Raw genomic sequence first — 19,704 nt, forward strand, 5'->3', positions numbered from 1 at the left:
GAATGCAAAGCAGACTGGAGGCCACTCCAAAAGCAGAAAGTACACTACAATGCAGGGCATTGTGGGTAAGCACAACCAAAACAAACACGCGATGCTAATGTTAGCGGGAGAAATGACTCCTGGTCTTTTAGTAAAGACAAAAGAAAACTGCTAAAATCTGATGCCACTCCATTTTTGTTTACAGAAGTTGTGCTCAGTATCTTCTTAAGAGGTTTTTGTGTCATTTCCTTCAGTAGCTCTTAGTGCAGCGCCCCCACAGGTGGGGAGGGGAATAGGTTTTCTAAAGACTTCAGTTGGTTTGACACTGTAGTATGAAAATGAACTACAGCAGCTGAAAACGCAACAAATGTTGCAATTTTTGTCCCAAATTGATGAGAGTCTACCGGACTTCCAGGTGTGAAAACACCCTTAAACTTCGACTTAGTCGTTTGACTTCAAATGAACTGATGTCTGCTGAACTCATCTCAGGAACTACAACGCTCCTAAAAGTGGCTATAAACGGTGAAGCATTGTTGCTATGACGCGCTGAAGGGGGCCTGTCAGAAACGGTAGGAGCTTCTTAAAGAGACAGAGGCCAATTTCAAGGAGTCAGAAACAACTATGATGTGAAGTTAAATTTCTTTTAAGTTATTTTTGATGTCTGTAGCATTTTCACAACAACTGCAGGTGACATGCTTACTTGATTGTGCAATAAATCATACAATACCCATCCTTTAAGTTGAATGCAAACTACGGAGAGATAATTTCAGTCATTAGAGACTAAAGCAGGATTTGATATTTGACTTTGACCTGGAAGAAGTGACTGGTTGTGAACATCTGTGCCATGCCAGATCCAAACAGAGCCTGAGAGAAAACGTCACCTCGAGCAGAGAGGCTTTAAAGACGAGAAAGGAATTTAATCTCTCCTCCTGAGAGCGTTGTACTTTTCCACTCCGACTCTAAATGAATGGCGCTTGTTTATACTGCCTGATGAACTATTTTGGTACAAAAATGAAGCTTTTTATGTGATCTAAGATATCAGACATAGCAGAACTTAGTTATGTCTCCACAGAGACGACAGTTTAGAAATGTCTTCAATGACCACATTCCACTTCTCCTTTGGTTGCATTTTTGTTAGTTTCTCTCTGACCTTACATTACAAATCCTTCTCCCACGTTCACGTCTAACTTGACCAGACTTTCCTTTTTATTTGCTTTAGGAAAGACGGCGGCCATGAAAAGCAGTGACAAAGCTTAAAACCGAGCAGAAGACTCACAAACTGACCTGTGAATCTTGCCTTCACAGGAACAGCATCACTGAACTGTGGGTTTCTGCTGCTTCCTGTCTGTTAAACCACAGTCAGAACAAAATTTCTTTCTCTGTGTAACAACGGAAAGTTCTCGACTCCCCCTCCTTCCTTCTCAAACAACAAACCACGACTCTGATAGGTTCAAGCCTACCAGACGTATAGCATTTCCTACATGAATCATATAGCTGCTAGATTTATCTGCAGTGGTGACGTAGAACATGCAAATGGTGGCGCTTTCTTAAAAATAAATCAAAGGGTGTTTCGCTAAAAGTCACTACATTTGGGTGTAAAATAGCAAAACTTTGATCTGATTAGCAAGAAATGTTGGATTTTAACCTTTTGACAGCGACGTATTCAAAAAGACCTCAACGTTTTTAACTAAAAGATGACATCTGCCCACATGGATGACACCATAGGTAGAAACTAACAGTGCAGCTAAACCCCAAACCATTTGTACACGCTCACATCCCTAACTTGGCTCTGAGTCAGTTTCATGCGAATTCTGAGAACGAACTACCAAGTTCCTGTCATCAGGGCTTTCTCGTATGTCAAAATGCGACATAGGTAAACCAACACACAAACACAGTGTGTGTGCAACTGCTGAAGCACTTCCAAGTCCTTCAAAAACTCTATAAATAAAACTTAAATTGTGGTTTTGAAATGTGTAAAAGCCCAACCGATCCTTCAGTTAAAACCCAACAAGTGTCATTGAATTTAGCCGTCGATGAGTCCATGCTGTGGAAAACATTCAGAGTCAAAACTGCCCCCACCGACCTATTTCTGTAATGTGGCAACAGGCCACATGTCAGTGATAGGAAGAACCGCGAAAAGTTGTGAAAAAGGGACAGGAAATTGCAGAAAAGTCTCAGAAAAGAAACTGTGGTGTAAAAACATCACAGCGTTATGCGCTGCTGCCGTTTCTTTTTTTAAAGGTTTTGTTGGCTCTAGTGGCCTTTATTTGAAAGTAGTTTGACAGGAAAGAGGGTTATGAGAGAGGGGGAAGACATGCGGCAAACGTCACCAGGCTGGAAATTGAGCCTGCGACCACCGGCAGGACTAGGGCCTCAATACATGGGCTGTGCTTTCCCCCACGCCACCACAGCACCCCTGCTGCTGTTTCTGATGTCCACACGGCTGCTGCACGTTTATCACAGGATCTGGATGTTTTTACTTAAGGATTGGAGTGAGGATTATCTGCATGAGTTAGCGCAGATACACCTCTCTGTTTTCTGATTAACACTTAAGGAAACATCGGCAGAGGTGATGGTACATCCTTAAAGCTGAAGTAATCTGCTATGAGCGATGCAACATTAAATACAAAAAAACAAGCCACTGCAGGTTGGTTATGCAACATGGCTTGTTCACCATCGTCTTTTTGATTGGCTAAAAACAACTTCTGGTCATCACAGGCTTCACTGTGGAACCAAAGCCAAACTACAGTATCAATAATGTGCAATATTACAGTTGCATTTTAAGTTGTCTATAAAAGCAGGTACGAAATGTTCCCTTCGCCGGGTTCATCTCGATACAAAGTCTGTAAGAAACATCCTGTGGCTGGCACCACATTGTGCCTGAAAATGTTGGGTTTAACACATTGCAAAGATACAAAATGACACAAGGAGCAAAATAAATTTCAAACACAATCCCCACAAAAAAATAACCGTATTGCTCGGGTTAGCTGCCGCTTATTTTGCCATTTTGTACCTAAATGGTCCATTAAATTAGCCATCAGTTTCTACCCACCAGAGGATCTTCTGAGCCAATTTAACTGTAATTTAGAATAAATTATTTTCTATATTTAGCTTTTACTCTTTGGTGAAGATAAGCAGTTAATGCAGGTGCAGCTGGTTTAATCATATCTTAGAAGAATCAAAATTGAAAACACCTTAAAGTAAAACTAACAGATCTGCCATTAATACGATACGTGGGTATAAAGTTGTCTTTATTCTTTAAACAGACGTTAAATCAACATAAGGGGCAAAATAGTAAAATATGAAAACAGAGATATTACTCTTGACCCACATTTTTTCCCTCATCTCCATAAACATTAGCATGTTTATGTCAGATGTCAGTGAAAGCTGATTCGGTTGGCTAAATGTGCCACTGAGTTTGCATCAATAATGCATACATATTATATCCACTATTTTACACCTCGATTTAAAAAGCATTTTCAACCATTTTGTTTCAATTTACTTAAATCGTACGTTGGTGTATTTTTCTTATGCTTTGTTATTTCCATGAATTGGACATAAATGATCCATAAAAATTATCAAAACTTATTTGTAACAAAATTCAGCTGTGTAATATCAAACAAAAACTTTGCATTACACGTCATTCCTGAATGTTTTTGCTCTAATCCCACATTTAATCCCACATCTGAACCACTTCACTCTTGGAAATATGAACGATTATAACTCAAACCAAAATGACTTGAAGTGACCTTTAGCTGGTTAAAGTGGTTACTGGGAATCGACATGTCTTTACAGAAGACGTGGAAACAAAATACCTCCAAGCCAATCAGTAGAAAAAAGAAAATAAAAGGCTTAGTTTTGTATCAGAAAATCCAAAACAAACAGAATTTAAAAAGTATTACTCCAAACATGACAGCATTGCTTCAGCTCAATTACAGTCGTTTCTTTTTGCGTTATTCATCTCCAACATATCATCTTTGATAGCATCTACATTGCTAGTCACTCCATTTTTACAAGTAAATAAAAAACATGCAAGTCAGTACATGAACGCCGGTTGCTTCTTACTGCCCACCTTAGACTCTCTTCCCTCTGCTGGTGTTTGGCTGTCGAGTGGCAACTACCTGAGGCTTAAAGAGATGGGAAATTCTCATTTTTCCTTAGAAAGCTTGGCCAAATATCTAAGTAAAGATAAAAACAGACTAAAGCATGATTTTTTTTTTCAGTTTCAAGCACATTAGATTAGATCGGTGACAGCTGGAACTCGAAGTGTTCACATTCATACCAACATGTTACAGCACAGGGCCCAGTGCTGGGAAGAGAGGACACAATACCCAGAAAAAAGCCTGCAGAACGCTCCAAACCTGAACATAAGAGGTGAAAAAGGCGACGTCCCTCTTTTACTTCAAAATGTGAACATCAACTGCAACACAACAGCTTGTTACCTTCAAGGGACAGAAATCGATTTGTAGTTTGTCTACAGCTTGAACTTTGCCATAATAATTTCCATACAATGATGTGTTTTCAGTACACTTTGAGGTATGTGCTCAGATACAGCGCAGGAGTCTCGGTGCTCCAAGTCGGAGTCGAGGCTCGATAGGGGACCCGACTGCGCATACCAAACAGGTCTGGACACACGCAGGCGCATGTGTCCTCCCACCGTCAGGTATGCAGAAATATCTAACAGGGAACACACCTTGGGATGGAGCAGGCAGGGAAACTATAATGATTTCTGTTTTATGCGTCAAGCTTTTCCGACAATAGCAGCCTGGCATTCCAGAAACGACTGTTTGCTGTTCTTCCCCACAGGCATGACGGAGGTATATTGGGCTGCAACATTATTTATATATCTGGAAGTCAGATCACATTTGGGTTGCAAGTTGTAAAAACCTGAGCAATTTGCCAATTAATGGGCAATACAAAGTACAAGGTAACAACAATGCATCTCAGAATTCAAATAGTAGAAGTAAAGTAGTGCAGAAGCACAGGTTGCATTTATTTCAGCTACTTTCACAGACATGTTTTTAAATGAAATGTTGGTGAGAAACCCTTTGATTTTCCAAGTGGAAATTATTGTTTTAGGTTTTCTACTTCATAGTTGTGTTAAATGCAATCTGCCAATTAACACATAAACTAACAAAACAACTACCTCAATAAACTAAAATGGCCACTTATTTCTTTTGCAAATATCACACAAAGTATGATATACATGTTACCAAGAGGAAAAATATTCAGCTTATCTTTTACTTTGAGATTACATCTCATGTTAAAACTAACACAGATTACCTTTTCTCCAAATGTGTATCCTTACATAAAAAATGTTTTAAACATAAAGTAGCTCAGTACAAAACTGTCATTCTTAATATGAGAGAAAATTAGATTTAGAGGTTTATTTTACTGGCAAATAAGGTAAAACGAAGCTAGCAAAGCATTAGCATGAATGATAATATTAAACTATAAAACTATAAAACTGACAGTTATCTATTCCAAGATTTACAAAATGCAGACTAAAACTGTATTTTAAAAATACCTCTTTAAAATACAGAAGAGGTATTTTGTTTAGGCTTAAAAAAAATAAAGCTAGCTAGCTAGCTAGCATGAACAAACAGGGCAAAAATAAAGTAAATAAGAAGTTAAAGCTGAAAATTACTTGCTCACAATTCCCCTCAAAGCAAGTAAAATGTTATTTATTTGATGTATTTAGTAATATTCCTGCTAAAGCCAAGCTAACTCATGCTAATGGTAGTAAGAGGGTTACAGGCACTGAGACATTAGAAATGTAAACTGCTGTAAGTATTTACAACTATTAAATAATGTTTAAGCCGAGACCTGTTAGCAAAACAAATCGTACACAACGGTTATAAAAATTTGTCGTTTCAATATCACTAATTTAATAAAAGTGCCAGAGTGAATGAAAATATCTCATTATCTGGATTATAAAGTAATATTACCCCTCTCCCACCTGTTGCTGCACACTGATTGCTGGGAGAAGATTTTTTTTTTTTTTGTGGCTTTTTAGATATATTTTCAATCCTGTAAGACATTGACAGTTGCATGTCTGCATTTATGCATCATAATAACAATGGACATAAAACAGCAAAAAAATATATATATTTTTTTATCTATATAGCCATATAATGTTATAATTTTTTGTTTTACTTGTGTAAACACTGTAAAATGCATTTTTACTGAATGTTATCAGACACTCAGTATCTCACTCTGGCCAGGACCAGTTGAAAAGTTAAACACAACAGTTTACACCTTCTGCAGAGCTGTTCTTAAAACTTCTGCAGCTCATGTTTCGGTTTAAGAAATTATAATAACTTAATCAGCTCTTCCCGTCTGATCACAGGTGAAGTTCTAGACAGGCCCACTCGCTCTGAGACAGCCCAGCTCCTATCCAAGACTCAAGTCTTATCTGATTTCACACAATTGGATACTGGGTCAGAGTGGTGTAAGGTGTCCCTCTCCAACATTTCTATCTAATCTTGAAGCCAGTAAATGTGGCCAGTTCCAGGATCTGAGCACAGAAGTGCGGAGTCACTGCATTTTGAGATACCAGGTGCATATTTTAAACGCTAGCAGAGGAAAAACTCGCACAGCAATGTGACTCAAACTAATGACGGTGAGGGTTGCATTTTTTATGTATTGCGATGTTACTTCTAATTCAAGCACTCGAGCCTGATTTAAAGCTGCAGTAGGTAACTTTTATGAAACTGTATTTTTTATATATTTGATAAAACTGTCACTGTATCATAACAGTTTGGAATAAGAGATAATCTGTGAAAAAATTTTATCCTCTGCCTTCTCCCAGTGCTAACTAGAAACAGCCAATCAGAGCCCAGAGACGGGTCTTGGCGCTCTCAACCACAATCTGCAGCGCTGCAGCTAGCATAGCCTGTTGTGAATGCTAGGCTAGTTAGCATGGCTGAAAATGACAGTGGATAAACAGTTTTCCTGCACTGTTGATTTAAAAACAATTCAAACTTGAGATAAAATGTCCCACCAGATGTTGTAGAAACATTAAAACAGAACGTAACTTTAATAAAAAAAATTTTTTTTACATATTTGTTGAAACTGCCGCTACATCGAGACAGTTTGGTATGAGACATATGATCTGAAAAATCAAGCTCCTCTGCCTTCTCCCAGCCGTAACTAGAATCAACCAATCAGAGCCAGGAGACGGGTTTTAGCGCTGGCAATCACAATCTCATGTGGTGCTGCAGCTAGCATAGCATGTTGTGAATGCTAGGCTAGTCAGCATGGCCACCAATGACAGCAGATAAACGCTTTTCCTGTAACTGTAAGTTGTTTCTCCACCATTTTCACATTTAGCAGCAAGTACATGTGATTGATTGATAGCGCTAAGACCCTCCTCCGGGCTCTGATTGGTTGTTTTTGGTCGGGAGCGGTGCATTTCTTCACACAGCAGAAGAAACTCAGGGAAGGAGTGGAGGAAATTGATTTTTTCACAGATTATCTGTTTCCTAACAAACTGTCACAGCATTCTTTGTAAAAGTTACATAATGTTTTCTACAACTTGGTCTGTATGCCAACAAATTTAATCCTGCACACATCAAACAATGGTTTATATTACTTATATGGAGAAGTGTTTGAGACAGAGCAGGAAGCAGAAGGACAGTCTGCCTGGGTGGGTCAATATTTGAGAGAGCTTTATGAAATATACTTGTTTATGATCGTCAGCCGATGAGGAAGGTGCAGCGTGGGTGCAGGAGATGAGGACAATAAACTACCCGTTTAGACACAGAAGTGCTGAGCGGGGTTCATATAACAAAATATTTACACTGCGGTATTGTTCCGCCATATTAAGGATGTACAATAATTACACGAGAAGCAGAGGCAAAAGATAAGAGCATGAGTTCAACCGAACGTGGCGTTTTTCAGGAAGACGGACGCAAGTAAGGAATCAGTTTATCCTCTGGTGCTACTTTGAATAAAGAGGCCTGACAGTCGGTCTCCTGAGGGGCCAGGTTTGTGTTATCCTGATGAGAATCACAATGCAAAAACGCAAAGGTAAACAAGGAGTGGCTGTTGCTTGGGAACACACAGAGGGAGAGGGCTGTAAAGCAGGTCCTGCAGTACGGCAAGGAGAGAGCAGGTGGGCCTCAAACTGCTTCTGCCAGTACAGGAAATCCCAGTTACCAACTGGAGACACAAAAACTAATTAGTAAAATTTTCAGGTAAGTGTGGGTCAATTGGCGGTGTCAAGGTGTACCGCTAAAGCTTTCTGCTCTACAAATTAAAGTCCTTTCCACGAGGCACCAGAGAAAGCGTAGGAATGATTGCTGTTTTCTCCTCTTTTGTTGCTGCTGAAAGAAAACAAGCCTTTTTTCAAACAGGGCTCGACGATAAGGCTGAAAAACTTATCACAATGTAAGTGTTTCATATCTGTCAATTATCAGTAATTATTGATTTGTTGTTTTTGTTTTAAATATCTGAAATACTATCAAACTGATGGCGTGATCTTTTCTGTTTTATCAACATTTTTCACTAGGCAATGTTGCATTTTTATTTTTAAGCAGTTAGAGGAAAACCTTAAACTCCTGCTGCGGAAGTTACTTCACAGGTTGTTGCTAGGTAACCACAGAGTGAGTGAGTTGCTAGGTAACCACAGAGTGAGTGAGTTGCTAGGTAACCACAGAGTGAGTGAGTTACTTAATTCCACCAACTTTGATTAGCTAGCTGTGAGACGTTGAGCAGATAAAGCCTTTCCTCTAAAGCCTACATCTCCCAGAATGCTGTGCGGTTCTGAATCAGAGTTCAGTCAATATTGTATGTATTGAATATTCCATCAGATGCATTATTTTTTTATACTGATCACGTGTCTATCACAATATATAGTGCTATTGATTTATTGTCCAGCTTTACTTTCAAATAAAAAAAGAGACAAGTTCGTCAGTTTGGAATATTGTTGGTCATGGAAAACATTTGACAGTCAAAGAAAAGATAATGCTGTTTAAAAGCCACACAGCGTTTAAGCTAATGTCACGCTATAAAAAGCACACCATGATAAATGCTTCTACCAAATTTGGTTCATCTACAATTTTTTTTAGCCTATGTGTGAAAGCTAACATAGCAACAAAGATAACTATAAAAATTGTGTGTTATTTTAGAAACTTCACAAAAACAAATAAATTGTTAATAGCATGAAACTTTATTTCTACTGCCCCATAATAAGTCAGAAGCTAAAAAAAAAAAAAGAAAGCTATTCTGCTTTACAACATGACAACTTATCCTTTCTCAGAAAAATGTGAAAGGAAACATTATAAGTTCTGCAGAATGTAACTGGAAATAAAATGCAGGACAGTTTGCAGCATGTACAATTTATATGTCACATTGTTTTAATGTGCAGTTTCCTGAAGTTATGACGGCTGCATGCAAAAGGGACTTACTTAAAATGCAGCGTAAAAGCTCTGACATCAAGGCTGTGCATGAAAGTTTATAGACAAATACTCATGCAGGAGTTATTTAAAGCCATGGTGTTCATGCATTCACATCAAAAAGAAGAACTGTCCTTTTTAAATATTACTGCAGAGAAACTTCAAACTAAATAAAACATTTACAAGTCACCCACATCGTTATAGTTTTAGAAGCAAGTCTTATTAAAAATTGTGTAGTTAAAGTTGAGCGTAAAGATAAACATTTAATTGATAAATACACAGTTTGGTTTTCCATACGAGAATCTGCTGCTGATGCTTGCAGACAGACATCACTGCAGCTGGATGTCTGGGGCAAGAATGTCTGGAAAACATGTGGGAAATCAATTTCCCTCTGTGCTTAGATCAAAACAGATCGTTCTGTACCACACATTGTTTAAATCAGCACAAGATAAAGCCTATTTCAGTCCTAATAAGTCAGTTTTATGTTCACACACATCTCGCACAGGGGAGTGGATTTCTGCATGACGTTACCTCATGCAGGGTGGAACCACATAATTGGAAAGAACAACACTGCACCATGGATGCGTTTTCAGGCCACTTCAGAAAAGCAAGCATAAAGGCATAAACACATCATATTTCTACAACCAGTGCAGTTGCAAATGACTCGCTTGAAGACAGAGTTGAACAGAGATCTGTAATGGAAATTTTTATGATGCTCTGCATGTTGCTTTTATCTGGGATGAAATAAACCTGCGTCTCAAAGCTGCCTTCACCCACACAAACGCTCTAAACAAATCATAGTAGAAAAACATATACGACCTCCAAGTTGATGACATAAGGTATAAAATTAAAAACTGTCTGTTTTGTGGTTTTTACTGCCTGTTTTGCACCTCAACGAAGAAGAAAACAGTTTTTATTATTCAACCTAGCAGCTGACAGGATCCTTCACTTGGCTGAAACATTATTCTGAGTAAATGCCTTTGATTAAGACTAAGATTATACAATACCTAATTCAACGTTTCACATAACTGTACCTAAATACCTTAGATTACCATCAGGGTTAGGACTGCAGCCATGTTGAAAGACTTTGCTCTCACAGAAGCATTACATAACCACAACACGTCATAAAAAGGTGTGTCACAATGCCCCATATATCTCATTTATGGGCATTTTGACCCTCTTTTCATCCAAAATCACAAAACTATTCTGTCTGATGTACTCTGCCTATGATATGAAAAAAACCAACAAGTCGAGTAAACAGGCTTAATTATTAGTTATTAATGGCTTTATATTAATATCTTAAACTTCATCTAAACATCTTCACTATAACAAAAGTGAAAATCTGAGACGGATAAAGAAAGAAGTTAATGATCTGTACTAGAATAAGGTCAGTACACTCTAGGAGTAAGGAAAGGAGTCTGCTTTTATTACACTACAAATAGAGATGTGGCCCATCCAATCTAATATAAATATCACACTTGATAATGAGGTAATTCCTGGAGAGGATAGATCTATGTCACATAGATCTGTAATCTTTAAATTACAGTTCTCTGTTTAATACAGAGAGTACTCCACTGCTTAGCGATATTTTGGAGTTAAAAATGAGGTAATAATAAATGTTGATGTGTTTTGGGAATTTCTTTTAGGAGAACTGCAAGTTGTTGTCACAATAACAACTTCAAGAGTTCAACAGAGAAGCAAAAAAAAAGCAACAGCTGGAACACAAAAACTTGTTTATTTTATTTATTTTAACATCCATTTGTCAAGAAGCACACATGATTTGGAAATGCCAGCAGCCTGTTGGAAGTTCCTCACATAAGATATGAGGCATTTACAACCTAAAAGTTCAACATAGAGGCTGCTGTAACAGCTACCAATGCTAACCGCGCTAGCTATGCTAATCGCTAAACGCTTTTAAAACCGGTTATAAGCATCGTTATCATACATTGTCCCTCTTTTTTTGACAATTAGGATTTTAATCAAATTATATTGAGGTTTTTGTCAGACCTTTTATCAATAACAATTAGTTTTTGTGAATATATAAGTAATCGCTTTAGTCAGGCGGGAGCTAGCTAAAAAGTTGTTAGCTTGCTCTCTGTTGTGGAGTGTATTGCGCTCCACACATCCCTCCATTTTAGCACTAACTTTATTGATTTAACAGCTTTGAAGCATAATGTTAAAACAGACACAAAACCATGGTTATGGTATTTTGTGTCACCCTATCAATGCAACTGAAGGTATAAATTCCACAATAAGTAAATTTCCTAGTAATGTCAGGGATTTATTGACCTCTAACTCAATTATGAATATGGAAAATCTGTAACAACAGGATAAATCTCAGCCTTCTATCCCTATTCAGTTCAGATTTATCAAAGATGAAGGAAAAGAAAAATAGACTATTAAATAACAGCCATTAAATTCTGAAAGGAAAAATCTAAGAGGTGAATCATGGATTAAAATCTAAATACTCTGCATATCTCAGGTCCGTCTTAAACATTCTTCAGATTTGATGATCACAGCTGTGTATCACTGAGAAAAGGCCAGCCAGTCCCAGCATGCTCCAAGTATGAGAGGGTTGCAACACGGAGACACCATTGCTCAATCAATTTAATTTTATTTATCAAGGGAGGGCTTCTCTCTGTACCTACTGCTCAAATGCACAACTGGATACAGAATGTGCCTTGCTCAGAGGCACAGTAGCTGCTAAAGCAGAAGAGAAAGTTAAACATTAACTTTCCCCACCCAGATTTCTTTTTTTTTTTTTTGACAGGAATTAAACTTCCCATTACACGTTCTCCAACCGTTAAGCCAAAATCCATTTCAGGCAGAGATTATAGCTTCTAAAGAGACATGCAAAGCAGAGTTACACTTTCTCATGTTAATATTTTCCATCTACGTTGACCAAAAATAAGGTCCTCTAGGGAAATAAAACAGGGTTTCACTATGAGTCTGGTGGTTTCCTGGAGCTGCCTCAGTTACGGGGCAGATGTCCTGGAACTACAGGTCACCTGACAGCAAGTAAGAGATTTTCAAAACTTGTTAAACTGGCCATAAACTACCTATTATGGCCGTACAGACCTCAGTGGAAATGATTTATTGTGGTAGTTTTATTTAGCTGATCAGCCTAAGACAAATGTAACCAAAGGTGTAAAAACTTCTCGCCTCCAACTCAATATTCTAAATTAATGGATGTTAGAGCGACACTTAACACCAACTTACCATTTAGACAGAACCGTGAAAAAGCCCTACGTGGCAGCAGATATTGGGTTGGCTGGCGGCTAATAATATCAGCGGTTTCTACACGTTGTGGGAAAATACTCTGACAGATGGTTCCTACTCCTTTTAACAAGTTCTCAGGAAAAGTTACCTGATTTTCTAAGAATCTGCAGATTTCCCAGAATAAAAGCAGAGCTGCCCCTCCCCTACCTGTTGCTGCACACACCTACTCACTTTCAATAAAGATAAATTCACAGTTCAAGATGTAGTTTTAAAAGAGCATCATCAGCTGCCATTATTTTGAAACTCAAAATAACGTAATAATGTTCTCTGACATAGTTTCTACAGATCTGATTAGATTAGGAGCCCCTCCCCCACAGGTTGCTGCACACAACCAGTCAACTGAATGAACAAAGGCAACACTTTTGGATGACTAGTTATTAATATATCATCTTGTTTCTTTATAAAGAAAAAATAACATTCTGTGCAATAAACACATTTAACTATCAACCTCTAAATTCAGATGTTTATTCAGTTTTTTTAAGTTTATGGGATTATGAGGGATGATGAGTTCCTGTTAAAATCTAAGTGGTTACCTGCAGTAGATAATTATCTTCATTTAGTATAAATCCAGACTAACTGATGCCAGAACCCAATAGCTTGTCCAAGCAGGTGAACTTCTACTGTCTTAAAACAGCTTTAAACCTTCACACAGTCGTTGCTGCAGGATTGGGGCATTTATTTATATTTTTACAGAGAAGCCAGTGATTATTTACACAGGAAACAGAGGTTGGAGCCGGTGTGCCACCACTGGTTTTCCTGTGATATCTTTCCTCTAATAAAAAAAAAGTAAGGAAGTGGAAAAGTCAAGAACATAACTTTCATTTAAATCAATAATTTTTATATTACCTTACTTTAATTTTAGGTAGTTACTCTAAAACAGTGTTTCTCAACCCTGGTTCTCAAGGCACACTGACCTGCACGTTTCACAGGGGATGCTCATTGGTGCTGCACAACCCAATACTTCAATTTCTATGAAAAAAATCTGGTTTCCATATAAACAATGTCTAAATGGAAAAATTACGATGTGTTAAAATGTTCTAAAATAGCATTTATAATGTAGAAGGTTTGAGTCCAACCAACATTTATTTATACTAATTGAAAACACCAAGCGCCTTACCTACTACAGGTGAGATACTGACTGCTTACAAGCATCTAACAGAACCTCAGTTTAAAAACACATGCTTGTTTACACGTTTCTTACAGGTTGGATGTATAGTTTGCATGCATTTATCACAGCTGTCGTTTGTCCTACCTGAACACAAACACTGTTTATTCTTTTCAGAGTTTCTGCCTGGAACATGAAACAACAATCCCTCCATTTTTACATATTTCAAAACTCTGAAACTGTAGTAACGCAGCAAAACCCGCCTCCTCTCGTCCTCATGACGGACCTCCTCTTGCAACGTCCCGGTCCTCTTGCCCAAGCCCTAATGATCTAATTACAGCCCAAGACTTGTTGACTTTGTATATAAGGAAGAGCCAACCTAAAACTGCCATCCTGTCCCCTGGCCTACTTCTTTATCAGCCCCCAAATGACATTCACAGTGTCGCAAAACAGCAGCTAGTCTGAGGTCATAGTGTGAGGCACGAAGGCCTCATTTACAATACAAATCAGGGTGGGAAAAGAGGAGAAATTTAGGACAAATGCAAAATCAGACCAGGTCAACAACAGAGTCATTCACACACAAATGCTAAAGGGTGTGAGAATAAATATGCAGAAAAAATTACTTTCTCTCTTTCCCAGTTGAAAAAGCCCTGAGCTGCAGATAAAGAAATGCAGCTCTGGCAAAAAATTAAGAGACTAAGAGACCACTTCACTGAAAACCTCCTGGTTATTCCACCAAATACTGATTTCTGAACTCTTCCCGAGTTAAAACATTAGTGTCGTGGTTTCTAAATGAACATTAACTTGTTTTCTTTTTTGTTATTTTAGCATTTCATTTTATTTTTTCTCATTTTCTGCAAATACTAAATTTTTGCTTGGAATTTCAGAGACATGTTGTCAGCAGTTTATAGAATAAAAGAACAAAGTTAATTTTACTCAAACATAAACATATAAACAGTAAATCAGAGATACTGATCATTTTAAGTGGTCTCTTATATTTTTCCAGAGCTGTATTTCAGCCAACCTTTTCATGAAAATGATAATGAATAATAATAAAATAATTTCCGTAATTCAGTTTTTTTCAATATGTTTAACCAAAGTTCAGCAGCTTCATCTCCAACTGAACTGGGTGTGAACGCATCTCAGGCTGCAAGCGCGTTTATGCTGCAGTACTCCAACATGCACACTGTGTTTTTTGTGGTCCCCAAAGTGCAGACTGGGTTTCTGGTGAAACAGGAAGCAAGCTTTTATCTCTGCTGCTCGGAGCAACTTTTAGAAACAGCTTCTCAAAAACGTTAAGCAGAATCATTTGGTTCAAAGGAGGGTAAATATAAAAAAACACAGATTAGGAGGAGGTCATCTTTACATGCAGAAAAGAGGAAGATAGCGACTAAACCTTAAACTTTCCGGTGAGCACAAAAAGACATCCTTCCACGTTACAAGAAGAGTGACATTCTGTTCTGGTGAACTTAAGATTTGATGCATGAAGCAGAGCATGACTGACTTTATACAGAAAGAACCGCTGAAGGCGAAAACCGCCACACAAACCCGCTTTTCTGACGTTCACCTAGAGGACAGCGGACGCCAGCGACAGATTAAAATCAATTTGGTCAGTAATTACTGATTAACACACCATGAAAAATAGATGTGGGTTTGGTCCAGGGGCTTGCAAAACTCTGTTCCCGCCCTTGCTTCAACACCCCTTATAAGGCAACAATTTGTAAAAGAAATGCAAGAGACAAGCACATCAGTTAAAGATCGCTGCGAGTTTCTGAAAACAACGTGCAAAAACAAAAAAAAATCAAGTTTGAAACCCTTTTTAAAAGATAAAGTTCAAAAACACAGTTTCTATAAAGCAGCTTAGGTTTAATGTAAACCACATTGATCATAAAACAGTGAAATTTGTTTCACTTTTTCCATGATTAAGATGTGAAGCAGAAGTAAGCGTGGAAAAAATGAGAGGTTCTTCAGCTGAACTGGAATAACTTGTTAAAGCTCCTGAGACCTTTGACAGGACAAGGTGTGTAACTGAAAAATGTCATAAAGTCAGGTGTCAAATTAACTTCTTTTCTGCTTTTAATGGGACTGTTACCAAATGTACACCCAATTTAAAGCCAAATATGACAATCAAAGGTTACATTTATAAAAATGTTGATCAATTTCTGAAGACTGGCTTCAAACATCACGACCAAAACGGCTTCAACTATCAAACTAAGCGAGAAGTTTACATGAGAGTTGTTCACAACTAACCTCAAAGACACTGGATTCGGATGACAGGATCCATTATAGTGATCGAACAAGAGTCGATCGCACCGACCATTGGAGAAAAAAAAAGACAACAAGAAGGTGAAACTGGGAATAATCCAAGACGTATTCAGATGAGGGGGAAAGGTGCCTGAAGCCGTGAAGTGGCCAGACCCACACCTCTTCCTCACACTGACAAAACAAAAAAAATTACACAGGAGGGGGGAAAAACACGACAATGCAATGGCTGCTGTTTGAAACAGGAAAAAAAGCAGAAGTGTAGTGAAGCAACTTGTCCTCTCCCTATGAGTCACGCAGCGCGGTCGCCATTGGTAGAGACGGCCTGAGGCGCAGGGCCTTCACCTGGCCAATCAGCGAGGAGCATGCAAATGGTTTCAGGTGAGTTGTGCTTGGCGGCGGGGATTGGATGAGGGCTGAGGGGGGGAGGGAAGAGCAGAAACGTCCAACAGGGAGGCCACACCTAGAACGGGCTGAAAGACGATCGACGGGTTCCTCCAGCAGAGGCAGAGGAGTGCTGGAGGTGTAAGTAAACAATCGGACAGGTATGCCTTCACTTTAGACTTTGACCAAACCATAAGGGCCAAGCAGGTGATTAAAATCGGCATGAGAGAGATACATGCTCTCTCCCTTTAAAATAGGAAAAAGGTCTTCTGAGCATTTAAATTAATCAGTTTGGTGATGTAGTTTGATTACGCGCCCATTTTCCAAAATATATTTTCTATGATCACTGGGGCAGCTTATTGCCAAGGTTATTAAAGTTAACTAAAACGAATAAAATAACAAAAACTGAAAATATTTTTATCAAAGCTCCAGTGTGTAGAGTTTATAACGATATATTTTGTACATATTTGTTGAAACTCTTTCTATGTCATGATAGTTTGGTATGAGACAGATAATCTGTGAAAAAACTGATCTCCCAGTGATAGAAACAACAAATCAGAGTGAGGGGGTGGGTCTTAGCGCTGTCAATCACAATTTAATGTGGCGCTGATCAACGCCTCTTTCCCTCACCCCGCTTCCTTTCTGCTACATTACATCTAGCATAGCATGTTGTGAATGCTAAGGCTAGTTAGCATGGCCACAGATGATGGCAGATAAACAGATTTCCTATAACGGTAATTTGCTTCTCCACCATCAGCACATTTAAAAGCGAGTACATGAGCATGATTGACAGCGCTAAGACCCTCCTCGAGGCTCTGCCTGGTTGTTTCTGATTGGTAGCGTTGAGTTTCTTCAGACAGCAGCAGTAGCTCAATGAGTAGTTAGAGGAAATCGATCTTTTCACACATTATGTCTCATGTTATAATGTTAGAAAATGGCGACAGTTTTAACAAATATGTAAAAAAAAATTCTCTCAGAGTTACTTATTGCAGCTTTAACTACAGAGTTTCCCCCAGTGTATTATAAGCCTGACAGCCCGCCATGCTTTTCTAGCCTCTCGCCTGGCTAAGCGTTCTAATTATTATTAGAAAAATAATTTTAAATATAATTTTTTTTTTAAATTGTCAATATTTTTTATTTTTTTGGTGGATTACAAGTGTCTGTCGCTCTGAGCGTTTCACTAGCAGAGCAGATCTATTCCTAAAGGATAGGTTTATAATATATAGGTTTATAGTTTATGCATTTAAAGCCGGATGTTCTGTCAGATCAGTGAGCTGCATGTCGTTTGGACTGCCAGTACCCATCAGCTGCTTCCGGGGTCCCACAGACCAAAATGACCTGATAGCTCTCTATCTTCAGCTTGACGGCAACCATTACTTCTGGTGCCCACCAGCTGATTCCAGGGTTGCTCCTAAAACAGATACCGACAACCCTGTGTAAGCTTACAGCCTGAGTAGATGCCATACTGGGTCAGATGGTGCGATATTTAAAACAAAAGGACTCTTGGCTTGTCCTGATGTTTTACATCCCTGATCTTCAGAGTAGGGCTGTTGTAAACTAATATTTTAGTAATCAAGTCATCTATCGATTATTCTTACCATTAATCTAGTAATCGGATAAAAATATTATCAAATAAAATATTTGTAAATTTGGTACAACACCAGTGTTACTATCAGATATCAATATCAGTCCAATTTTTCATATTTGAGCTTCCCTAACAGTTACTTTTCTGTAGTTTATACAATTAATCTGTAACAAATTAATCTGTCACTTTCTAAGTTATCCTGAAGAAAATTCATACAAAGATCTGAAATTATATTCAATTTAATAATAAAGAGGCAGGCTCACAAATACACTTATAAAAAATGTCTGTACTCCAGCTTTTAGTTTATGTGTTCATCTTCAGTCAGTTGAGTTCTCACCTTGCCCCATACCTGTCCAGCTTTGGGTTTGAGAATACAGGAAATGTCGTCTGGAGTGGGGGGCTAGGAGTGGTGGGGGGCAGGCGAGCGAACCAACGTAAGATGGGGGGTGGAGAGGAGGAAAAAGACCAGGGGACGAAAGTGAGAACGGGGGAGCAATACGGGATATTTACGACACCTTCGTTCGTCACACTCAGAAACTTATTTACCAGCCATGTATCGCCACGATGCGCTCCGCCTCCCGTTTGTTCAGACCGGGATGATATTAAATGTATTGTGCGCTTCGTCCGTAAAGCTACACTTACACTGTAACCATCAACAACTCAGCCGCCCGCCATGTTCAGTCTATCTGCTCACCTGTATAAATACTCCTGCAGCGACCTACCTGCCGTTCGCTCTGAACCAGCAGCTCTGGGAGGTGAAAGGCTGCCATACTCCAGGCTTCGTGCCAGTCATTTTAAGGAAGCTTATTGGTTCCCCCAAAACGATGAAAACCCGGGAATTATCATCAATCAATAAAATCCACACGGGCCGAACTGGAAAATTGGACGTTATGCCGCTAACACTTAGCTTTCATCAACAACTCAGAGGCGGAAGTGAGAGCTACGTGCAACGCAAATAATGTACTCGAATCATTCGAGGAATCGTTTCAGCCCTAAGCCAAAGTATGAAAAAACTAAAACTACTACTGCAACTAATAGAAATTAACAAAAAGAAAAAAGTAATAAAAACTAGAAAACAAACTAATTAAAACTAACTGATTTATCCAAAACTATTATAATCCTGTTTTTATTCACACAGAAACATTAAAGTCTCCTAGAATGTGTTTTTATTCCTCCAGACATGTAGGTGGCGCTAAATATGGATTATGAGGATACACAAAAATATTCCAGACAAGGTTAGGGGTCAAACAAAACAAAAAAACTAGAATGGAGAACAAAAAAGATCATGTTTTATGTCATATACACCAAATTCTCTCTTTACTGTCTGAATATTTCAGCTGAAACAGAGACTCAGACATCGGGCAACATTTGGACAATTTGTTTTTGTGAATTTCTGCTGATCCGTAGCCTCAGCTGAACCTTTCCGGGCTGCTCAGTGTGGTGATCTGCTGATGTAGCCCATCTGCTTCATAACTTCATGTTGTGTATTCAGAGATGGTTTTCCAGATAAGTTACGAGCAAATACTCGTCGTTTGAGCTCCTCGTCTTAACCAACTGCCTGTTCTCCTCTGACACCAACAAGGCTTTATTCCCACACATTTACTGGACTTTTCATCTTCTGAGATTGATTGTGAATAAATAGAAATCCCAGTAGATCAGTGGTTTCTGACCAGCCTGACTGGAAACAACAATCATCTCACTTTTTAAAGTCA

At 38.6% G+C, this 19,704-nt stretch overlaps 2 protein-coding genes across 4 annotated transcripts in view; one reads left to right on the forward strand and one right to left on the reverse strand.

Annotated features, from left to right (window-relative positions):
* The window catches only part of tnmd (tenomodulin), a 152,947-nt gene that overhangs the window by 130,894 nt on the left and 2,349 nt on the right, over window positions 1-19,704 (forward strand). The window lies entirely within an intron of this gene.
* Window positions 1-19,704, reverse strand: part of elf1 (E74-like ETS transcription factor 1) — a 65,874-nt gene that overhangs the window by 27,856 nt on the left and 18,314 nt on the right. The window contains exon 1 of one of the 3 annotated variants that reach the window (XM_008420598.3): window positions 16,012-16,291. The exons of the other annotated variants lie outside the window; for them this stretch is intronic. The gene's annotated coding sequence lies outside the window, so the exon portion shown is untranslated. Of the gene's footprint in view, window positions 1-16,011; window positions 16,292-19,704 lie in introns of those variants that run through there. 3 annotated transcript variants of the gene reach the window in all.

This window comes from Poecilia reticulata, chromosome 10, assembly GCF_904066995.2.
Source record: "Poecilia reticulata chromosome 10, P_reticulata-male-v2, whole genome shotgun sequence".
Classification (NCBI taxonomy): Eukaryota; Metazoa; Chordata; class Actinopteri; order Cyprinodontiformes; family Poeciliidae; genus Poecilia; species Poecilia reticulata.